The sequence below is a fragment of the Halichondria panicea genome, chromosome 1, assembly GCF_963675165.1.
Source record: "Halichondria panicea chromosome 1, odHalPani1.1, whole genome shotgun sequence".
NCBI classification, from domain to species: Eukaryota; Metazoa; Porifera; class Demospongiae; order Suberitida; family Halichondriidae; genus Halichondria; species Halichondria panicea.
Genome location: NC_087377.1, coordinates 14696346 through 14708329, shown reverse-complemented (window position 1 = coordinate 14708329; position 11984 = coordinate 14696346).

Sequence of the window (11984 nt, the reverse complement as noted above, 5' to 3'; positions counted from 1 at the left end):
TTTTGTTTATCACAAACCTAGAGTCAAGTATTAGTTTGGCCAGCACGAGTGCAACACTGCGGCCCTCGGGCATTGTGTTATCCAGTGCAATTAATATATGGCATGTTGCACGAGGGCGACTGCAAACTATTACTAACTATTTGATTTTGTTGGAGGCTTGTGAAAATGAAACTGTTGTCAAATTCAACTCCTCAACAATAACACTCAATAGTATGGAAACGTATCAGATTGAAAGTGATAATGATCTCACAGGAACAAGAATAACAAGCTCCAAACCTTTGTCCGTGTTTTGTGGATCGGATTGTGCTAATGTTCCTCAAGGTATACCCTATACTGTGACCATCTGGTTGAACAAGTACCTCCGACTGTCACATGGGGCTCAAAATTCCTCGTAGCATCTCTCGAGGGTATCTTCTGGTGAACGTATTCGTGTTCTTAGTGCCCGAGCAGCAAGTGTAGATATGAACTGCAACACTAACGTATCAGTCGGTCAATTTCAATTGCAAAGTGGAGGGAGCTTCAGAGAATTTGAAATCCCTATTAACAGTTTTTATAACATTGAATCCACTTCTCCAGTACTGGTCATACAGTATATGCATATTTTAGGGAGAGAGGTGGCGTGGGAGACCCATTCATGATGATAATCCCTCCAATTGAGCAGTTAATAAAATAATTATTTTGTTAAAGCGTTTCCCCTTTTCGTATCCAACTATGTTACGGTGTATGGTTTTTTCAAACTGCACAAATAGTGTCACTATTACTGGCTGGAGGAATGTTGTCTGTTTAAGTGTAGAGATTTGTGGCTACACAAGTAGAACGAATGTGTCCACTGGAGCTCATTCTATCCGCCATCAAAACAGCTCAGCCGTTATAGGTGTTTCAGTGTATGGATTCAGTGTTGCCAATTCTTATATCTACCCTGGAGGCATGAGATTATCTCCCATACAATGCAACTGTGGTCAGAATTCTATTTGTTTAAATAACATGGGACAGTTCAACTGTAGCTGCTTGGATGGATTTGTGGCTTCATTGTCTGAAACAGATGAAGCTAGTCGTCTGTATCGGTAAGTTCAGTGCAGAGGATCGCCACATGTATGCAACAATTAGTAGAAAAAAGCTATACAAACACATGTAGTAATGTACAATGATAAACTTACTTCTAGGATCACAATGATGCTCGTTTGCAAGTACTTAACTGTGTCCAAGTGGCTATTAGCACAAGCCAGAGAGAGTGGGGTGTCACCAGCCTTGTTGACTGGCTCTGTGGAAGACTACCATGTATCAACAACTTAATAGCACTGATAAACACTTACTATTTGGATCAACATGCTTGTTGATGAGAGCCTTGACCATCTTCAGGTTACCACGGGAACACTTAAGGGAGAGAGGAGTGTCTCCAGCCTTATTCACTGCAATTGTGGATACAAGCAAATTATGGACACTAGAAAGTTAACAGTTTGCTTTGCAGCACACGCACATTTTGGGTCACACTGATGTTCTTGAGCGAGATATTTGATAATCTCCAAGTGTCTGTTTTTATAGGCCAGAGAGAGTGGGTGTGTCACCAGCTTTGTTGACTGGCTCTATGCATGCACACATGCATTAGTTTGAATAATAATAGTGCATTTCTATTCCTTTTTATAGTGGTTAGCATTATAGGTATGCCATAACATTCAAGATTGTTTTGAGTACTTTTCTTGGGTTTTAGCTTTGGAAGAATAGCTTTTCGAGTAACCTCTGAAATCATAAAGACGGCAGCTCCTGTATCAACTTCCATTGACAATGTTTTCCCTTCGATCTCCATTCAGAAACTTCAATAGGTGAAGTAGCAGCTGGTGCTGTCAGCTTCAAGTTGTAAAATTCTTCTGTGAGGAAGAAGCGAGCAACAATACCTTCAAAGAATGGAGTGGGAGGAAGTGTACATTCCCCAAACACATTTCAGCCCGAGTGAAATTGATGACTGGAGTCGATCTTGGGCTGTGATTGTTTTCAACAAAGCACATTCGTCGCCCGTTTGGCTTTCATTCAGTTTTTACTCAGAAAAGTTAGCTGACTGCTTATGGGTACTTTAACAGCTTGGAGATTAGAATGGATTTTTATTGAATGTACTGTGGGTAGTGTATTGAGTTGCAGGTTTCAAGGCCTTATGATAGATATGGTGGACTTCTTGTAATCAATGGTCGATCGATAGACAATACGACAATGGTATTTGTGTGCTGACTTCTGGCTGGCTGGCTGGTTCAATCCAGTTGGCTTGTTTGGATCTGCAAACTGGAGCAATATGTCCTCGCTTCCCACACGCATGGCAAGTATAGCGTCCTTGAATTTACAATCCCTTGCCGTGTGATTGGATTTTCCACATCTGGAACAACCATTAGTAGTTGAGACATCCGCTGTTCTGGTCGAAAGTGTAGTTTCTTAATTGATGCCATGCTTATGACTATTTACAAAAAAAGCATTCTTTGTTGCAGCTTCCATTGCCAAAGCTTGTTCAATGGCTTGAGTTAAAGTGATGTTGGTGCGAATAGATCAGAGAGTAGAGTAGACAGTGGGTCCTACAACGCTCAGAAAAGTGGCTACTTTCTTGTCTTGTGCCACAGAGTTTGCGGAGAAATAAAGTTCCACTCGCTCATGCATGCAAGGTATGTAGTAATCGATTCTGCAGGTCCACAACCTCACCTACACAGCGACCATCTCACCTCCCGTTGCGTTTCTTGTCTTGAGGATAATGAAATGTAATCTGCCAAACCATACCCAAAACCTTACATCCGGCCATAATAAAATTGCATTGAAAACCTAGTTTGGGCATAGATAGGAAAAAGGGGGGATTGGAAACGGAAGCACCCTCAAAGTACCATCCGTGTTTCCCCGCGGTTTAATCGAGGCTATGGTTCTACACAAACAACAAAGTAGCAAGACTAGAACCAGTACAGTAGTGTCTGTGATGACGAGTATATAGCACTGTTGGAAGTGCTGTATTGATGGTTTATATAGAGGACCTTTGCATGGATGCAAGTCAGAGTAAAACCCCAAAGACCAAAATTACTGCATGCCTTGTGTCTTGGGATAAGTTCCAGCTAGAGGCGGCCTTCTGCCAACCAATCGTAATCCAGCTGAAGTATATATATTATTACCAGTCCATGTCTAATATATAAGTGCATGGGAAAGGAGATGTAGTGCTAATAAACTTCCTGACGCATGTACGCTAACACAATGTACACTAACACAATGACTGTTAAAATATAAAATTACACATGCATGAAATCAAGACAAAAACAGCTGTAAGAGGCAGCTTACCTCGAAATTTTCTCAAATAACAGCACGAGGCACTGGTAAAGACTGTTTATAAACAATACCTGCCTGAATTGTCATCTCTTATAGCAGAGTTTTTCGAGCAGCTAAGTGAACGCTATCGTTTCCACTAATTAAAAAGCGAAACACGCAGATGAGATCAAAGGGATGCTTAACCGCATGCACCTGGAAAACTGTAATAAATTTTTTATTACGGCCAGATATGGTGTGGTTTGGCAGATAATACATTGGATTACACTTATAATGATTCATTATCCTCGAGACAGAACCACAAAATTAGGCACTAGAATTGAGGTGAGGTCGTTTTTTAGTCGTGGCTATTATCTGGTATGCGGCCACCTCGCTATTCCGACCAAGCTGCATGCACTGTCCCAAAAGTGGCCAGATTAACGAGATAACCAGTATTATTCACAAAAAGGCTAAGGATGACGTGTTAACCCTTTGATCAGTTGGAATTTGAAGCCAAGCGTACCTACATGTTTCTGAATTTCTCTGGCACTGTTCATGCAGTTGATTGGACTTTATTCAGTGTTATATACATGTAACTAAGAAAGCACATCAGTTTTCATTACCACATTTAACCTATATCTTGCTCCTATAAATTATATACCGGTAGGTGATATCAAGGCTCTGAATGACAGAAATCACTTACCGGGCCGCTGTGGCTCCAACACCTCTGTTTCTAGACAATCTCCTTGTGTGAATAATAATTGTTGTGGAAATGTATAATTATCATGCACATAATAATTATTATTTTGTTTTTTGGCCAACAATCACTTGTCGACGAGTTGCATTGCCAGTTTATCAAATTACCCATAAAATGGGGGAAAGCATGCAGTAGTATGTGGTCTATATAAAGCAATAGTGAAAGGCATTGAAGATAGCATCCATGTAGTATACTTGTATATGTATCCTGTGGCTTCACAATAATTCACTTGCTCAGGAAAACTTTCATCGGAGAATTTCCTATTAGTGTATAAGAGGACGGCAGCTACAGCTGGTTGGAAGGTCTTAAGAGACTCCTCATACATCCTCCATGGAGTTTTTGTATCCAATGTTACTATAGTTGAACATCGTCGTCTATGAAAATGTAGTGGATGTACTTTTTTTCATTTCCTTGGCTGCTTCATAAAGCCTGTTTCTTCCAACAGTCCAGGTATTATTCCAGGGGTGTAACTAGAAAATTTACGGGAAGGAGGCAACCGCCCTCGCAAATTGTTTGCCCGAAAACCACACCCACTAATTATCACGTAGAAGCGCATGTAGGACCAGAAAGCCAGAAATCGGAAAAAGCGGAAGTGAAGAGTAAATGAGTGGGCGTAGCAGGGCAATGCATTCCAAGGTTAACCTTTGATTTTGCACAGAGATATCCTCTTGCCTGATCACTCTACTAGTCTATGTAAGTAAGTAGAAAGCTGGCCAGCCTAGTTTTAAGTAGACTCTCCATTGTCTGCAGTATAGACTTGATATAATAGCTAGCTACTAGCACATGTCTGCAGTAGACTCTAGCTAGCTACATGCACAATGACTGAATTAATTTTGTCTGTACACTGAGCTAGATTTAGTATGAATTTAACATTATCATTTTTAATTCAGCCAGTCACCTAACTCCTACTTATACTCCCCAATTTATTGTCCATAGAGCCAAATAACTTCTGCAGAGGTTATTTGGCTCTATACTGAAACACGCCGAGCCACTTTTCTGACTTTCTGAGAGCCATGATTATAGAACGGGAACTGGAATAATTATGTTCAATCCTGGTCTATACACAAGCAATTAAGTATATCAGCCAATAAGTTATGTTGATATACTCAAGTTACTTTAATCGACTGGAACTTGCTGAGCAACTTTTCTGACTTTCCGAGAGCAGTGGTTCGTTAACGGGAACCCAGAAAAATAACATATTCAGTGCTGGTCTAGACATGCATGCAGATATCAGCCAATATGTTGATATATACTCAAGTTTACAATTCTGAGGTTACTTTAATTGACTGGAACTTGCTGAGCAACTTTTCTGACTTTCCGCAGTGGTTCGTTAACGGGAACCCAGAAAAATAACATATTTATGCAGTGCTGGTCTAGACATGCATGCAGATATCAGCCAGTATGTTGATATATACAATTCTGAGGTTACTTTAATCGACTGGAACTTGCTGAGCAACTTTTCTGACTTTCCGAGAGCAGTGGTTCGTTAACGGGAACCCAGAAAAATAACATATTCAGTGCTGGTCTAGACATGCATGCAGATATCAGCCAATATGTTGATATATACTCAAGTTTACAATTCTGAGGTTACTTCAATCGACTGGAACTTGCTGAGCAACTTTTCTGACTTTCCGAGAACAGTGGTTCGTACGGGAACCCTGAAAAATAATATATTCAGTACTGGTCTAGACATGCATGCAGATATCAGCTAGTATGTTGATATATACTCTTCTGAGGTTATTTGAATCGACTGGAACTTGCTGAGCAACTTTTCTGACTTTCCGAGAGCAGTGGTTCGTTAACGGGAACCCTGAAAAATAATATATTCAATGCTAGTCTAGACATGCATGCATGCAGATATCAGCCAGTATGTTGATATATACTCAAGTTTACAATTCTGAGGTTACTTTAATTAATCGACTGGAACTTGCTGAGCAACTTTTCTGACTTTCCGAGAGCAGTGGTTCGTTAACGGGAATCCAGAAAAATAACATATTCAGTGCTGGTCTATAGACATGCATGCAGATATCAGCCAGTATGTTGATATATACTCAAGTTTACAATTCTGAGGTTACTTTAATCGACTGAAACTTGCTAAGCAACTTTTCTGACTTTCCGAGAGCAGTGGTTCGTTAACGGGAATCCAGAAAAATAACATATTCAGTGCTGGTATATAGACATTCATGCAGATATATATCAGCCAGTATGTTGATATATACTCAAGTTTACAATTCTGAGGTTACTTTAATTGACTGGAACTTGCTAAGCAACTTTTCTGACTTTCCGAGAGCAGTGGTTCGTTAACGGGAATCCAGAAAAATAACATATGACATGCATGCAGATATCAGCCAGTATGTTGATATATACTCAAGTTTACAATTCTGAGGTTGCTTTAATCGACTGGAATTTGCTGAGCAACATTTCTGACTTTCCGAGAGCAGTGGTTCGTTAACGGGAACCCAGAAAAATAATATATTCAGTGCTGGTCTAGACATGCATGCAGATATCAGCTAGTATGTTGATATATACTCTTCTGAGGTTATTTGAATCGACTGGAACTTGCTGAGCAACATTTCTGACTTTCCGAGAGCAGTGGTTTGTTAACGGGAACCCTGAAAAATAATATATTCAATGCTGGTCTAGACATGCATGCATGCAGATATCAGCCAGTATGTTGATATATACTCAAGTTTACAATTCTGAGGTTACTTTAATTAATCGACTGGAACTTGCTGAGCAACTTTTCTGACTTTCCGAGAGCAGTGGTTCGTTAACGGGAATCCAGAAAAATAACACATTCAGTGCTGGTCTATAGACATGCATGCAGATATCAGCCAGTATGTTGATATATACTCAAGTTTACAATTTTGAGGTTAATTTAATCGACTGAAACTTGCTAAGCAACTTTTCTGACTTTCCGAGAGCAGTGGTTCGTTAACGGGAATCCAGAAAAATAACATATTTAGTGCTGGTATATAGACATGCATGCAGATATATATCAGCCAGTATGTTGATATATACTCAAGTTTACAATTCTGAGGTTACTTTAATTGACTGGAACTTGCTAAGCAACTTTTCTGACTTTCCGAGAGCAGTGGTTCGTTAACGGGAATCCAGAAAAATAACATATTCAGTGCTGGTCTATAGACATGCATGCAGATATCAGCCAGTATGTTGATATATACTCAAGTTTACAATTCTGAGGTTGCTTTAATCGACTGGAACTTGCTGAGCAACATTTCTGACTTTCCGAGAGCAGTGGTTCGTTAACGGGAACCCAGAAAAATAATATATTCAGTGCTGGTCTAGACATGCATGCATGCAGATATCAGCCAGTATGTTGATATATACTCAAGTTTACAATTCTGAGGTTACTTTAATCGACTGGAACTTGCTGAGCAACATTTCTGACTTTCCGAGAGCAGTGGTTCGTTAACGGGAACCCAGAAAAATAATATATTCAGTGCTGGTCTAGACATGCATGCAGATATCAGCCAGTATGTTGATATATATACTCAAGTTTACAATTCTGAGGTTACTTCAATCGACTGGAACTTACTGAGCAACTTTTCTGACTTTCCGAGAACAGTGGTTCGTTAACGAGAACCCTGAACAATAATATATTCAGTGCTGGTCTAGACATGCATGCATGCAGATATCAGCCAGTATGTTGATATAATTTTTTTACTCAAGTTTACAATTCTGAGGTTACTTTAATTAATCGACTGGAACTTGCTGAGCAACTTTTCTGACTTTCCGAGAGCAGTGGTTCGTTAACGGGAATCCAGAAAAATAACATATTCAGTGCTGGTCTATAGACATGCATGCAGATATCAGCCAGTATGTTGATATATACTCAAGTTTACAATTCTGAGGTTAATTTAATCGACTGAAACTTGCTAAGCAACTTTTCTGACTTTCCGAGAGCAGTGGTTCGTCAACGGGAATCCAGAAAAATAACATATTCAGTGCTTGTATAAAGACATGCATGCAGATATAATTATATCAGCCAGTATGTTGATATATACTCAAGTTTACAATTCTGAGGTTACTTTAATTGACTGGAACTTGCTAAGCAACTTTTCTGACTTTCCGAGAGCAGTGGTTCGTTAACGGGAATCCAGAAAAATAACATATTCAGTGCTGGTCTATAGACATGCATGCAGATATCAGCCAGTATGTTGATATATACTCAAGTTTACAATTCTGAGGTTACTTTAATCGACTGGAACTTGCTAAGCAACTTTTCTGACTTTCCGAGAGCTGTGCTTCGTAAACGGAAACCCAGAAAATATATTTAGTGCTGGTCTTAGACAAGCAGGTATAGCAGCCAATACGTTGATACACTCTTCTGAGGTTACTTTAATCGACTGGGAACTTGCTGAGAAACTTTTCTGACTTTCCGAGAGCAGTGATTCGTAAACGGAAACCCAGAAAATATATTCAGTGCTGGTCCTATATAGACAAGCAGGTATCAGCCAATAATTATGTTGATATACCTAAGTTTACAATTCTGAGGCTATACTTTAATCGACTGCATGGAACTTCGATCCTGGAGCAACTTTTCAGACTTTCCATGAGTAGTGATTCAACTGTAATTCATAAAAAGCATTTCTCGGACAAGCAATGCAGGCAGTCAGTCCATCCATACCTTCAGTTATTGTTACTTTACTCAACTATAGAACGACTCTTGACGTTCCATGGGCAGTAATTCAAATGTTGATTACAATATTTCACTAGATGCAAGATTATTGTTCACGGCTCAGTGCAAAGATAGCCTTTTGAGTAAGTTCGTGACAGAAGATTCAATCATGAGAAACTATATTGAGTTCTGGCTATAGAGATTGAATCAAAGTGTATAGGACTATACGTAGACTCTATACTATATAATTTCATTTTGCTGGGCTGATAGACTGGTGTGTACCTGGTTTGTTGCATGACCATGCATGCATCTATATATAGTGTGTTGTCAGCAGCTAATTACTATAGGTTTTGCTTGAATAGATGTATTACTGTGTATTGTCTTGATAATTTGATATAATATAGTGTGTGTCATGGGTGTAGACTAAATTCTATACCAGGATCCATGCAAAACAGTATACACAAACAATCCTCAGTCCTGGCAGTGTATATATACGTAGTCTACACCAGTCCTATATACAATAGGTATATGGACGAGCATGCAGTGACAATGAAGTAGGCAGTGGTGATGCTGCGATTGAAAGACAGTTATGAGAGAGAGTGAGGAAAACTCTCACTGGATAAATACAGGCGTATATAGTTACAACATAAACTACATTGCAAGTAGATGATAATCGCTATAGTTAAGCTTGTAGATTGTACACCATCGTCTCTAGATATAATTATATGTCCTATATAGCTGTAATGCAAGGCCGGCCTATATAATTATATAGGCGATAGGAAAATGGGGGTGAGGCTGAAGCCCCCCGCAGGTGATTCTGGTGCATCCAAAGCACTTCCTGACACAGTAATTTATGTTGCTTACATTTTATAGAAGGCAAGCATAATTATATCTCTACCAAAGATTGGAGCGCCCCAATAAAAAAGACTTACTACTGTCGTGGCCGTACCGTGACCATACCGTGACAATTAATCTGTCAGTATGTAAAATGAATAATTATGTCAATAATTTGTTTACACCATAATTATAATTAAATACACCAAGCCACAGGTGTTTCAACCATTGACGAAAAGTCTGTCAAAGAAAGAGATTCCATGAAGTGTTCTGGCATTAGCGAAGATGAGGTGCAAAAATAATTATATCAATAGTTCTCGACTCAACCAGAAAATCAAAGGAAGATTTGAGAATAAACCATCCAATGCATTCAAGCAATCCTTATATAATTATAGCATCAAGTTCATAATAAGCATTATGCATGGACTATCCCGTAGGCATACAAAGCAAGATAATAATACAACGTACATACCAGACAGGCTTTAATTAATATGGCCGGGGCTGTTAAAATAATGTTGTGTCGTTGAAACTTAATTATCCAACTGATAGCCTCCCTCACACATATATAGGGCAATATTCTAGATTTATATATTTTAACAGATACACCAAGAGAGGCCGGTATAGTGGATCAACCATATATAACTATACTCCGACGACCACTTCTTGGTTTTATTCTCTCTCACAGCCAACTATAATTATAGTTATAATCCGCCTATTTGATCCACAAGTAACCTTTTTTTTACAATTCAAGCTATAATTATAACTTCAGCAGTACTTCCACCCAATCATCTCCCTAACCCTCCCAATAATTATGTTAAAACTGCCTATTCATATAGAACTAAAAACAGACAACATCAGCTATTGTATATACAGACATGCAACGGCCACAAAAGCGTCCTTAACTGGTTCACCAAGGAATAAGACATAACGTTAAAAACTTGCATGGGTTAAGGAAATATACACTACTATCAAGCTATGCAAACTAGAGGAACTGCAATTACAAAACCAATCCCTGATCCTAAAATTGATTATGACACAAACCTATAGCAAAAACTCTAGCAGCCAACCCCAAGAAGCTGTTCTCTAAATCCACTATACCTATGCCCTTGTAACAGATGTATCGTGAACTGCATGCATAAGAACTTACCAGAACTATAGCTAGTGTTAACAATCTGCCTATAATGTTATGTGTTTGTCCATTACAATTTTTACTCAGCGGCATCATACACAAAGTAACATGACTCGCGCACGTGATGAAGTATACTGTAAACTTACTAGTAATCTCCTAGAAAATGTTAACCGTGACGTTTTTAGGGGTGCATGTACAATGACATCTGATTCTAGCTATATTCGTTTGCGTTCAACGTTCAGAGCTGCTCACTGCACACTGATAGAAGACGATTTTTTCCCAAAAATCATAAATAGAGACAATAGTCGGGTTGATCCTCTTCACTTCCACTCTTTACTCACTGCTAACAAATTCTGTGCGTTGCGTAATGTGTGCGCAAGCTTGCGCAATTGACAGGATATCACGTTACTTTGTGCACAGTTTTGTGTATAGAGGTATTGGTAGTTCGACACTCTTCTCTTCTTATATTATTTATACTCTTGCCGTTAATGTATAGTGCTATATTAATGATATAGTAACTATATTATTTCTAGCACAATACGTATATACGGTATCTCACATAATACCATGGCATAGTTATAGCCATGGGTATACATGTGTAACATGCACTTAGCCATAATTTTCATATAATTATCAGTTCACCAATAGTGTGTAATGCTATTCACATGCATGCATGCACACAGTACAGGTAACAGAGCTTTTCCAGTTTGAAAGAGTATGCCCTATATAATTATTTAAATATACACTAGCTGAGTTTTGAAAAAAGTGAGACAAATTGTATGACACTATTAGATGCTTAAAACTACTGAAATTTTTTATCTGCATGTTCCCATATAATATGCATAAATGACCTGATCATGACATCTTCAGCAGATTACATCAAGAACGAAGACATTATCAAACTCTATTCTTCTATAAATAATGCTCATAGGACACATGCATGCAGGACACCATCAATGTGTACAGATACCAACTGACCTCACAGAATCTATTGGTTCCTAAATTAAACAGCATTGCAGTTATAGCAGATCTATATAATTATATATATAGAATGCACATTGTTAATTATTACAGCATAAAACAATTTATGCATGCAGTTACCTTGCCCTAGCTGGGATTGAGATGTCTCAGTATAATTATATAGCACTGCTTCGAATAATTTTCACTTTCAGCGTCATAGTGACACACACAACTCAGAACGTCTTTCACACTCAAGCCGAACCAGAAATCCAAAATCAACAAAAATTGAAAATCAGCAAAAAAAATCTGGAGACGCAACTGCTGATTGCTTTGTTGCTTTGTGCAAAATGAGATACTCCGAAAAGACATCAATGCGCAAGACATTATCCACTTGCAATTGT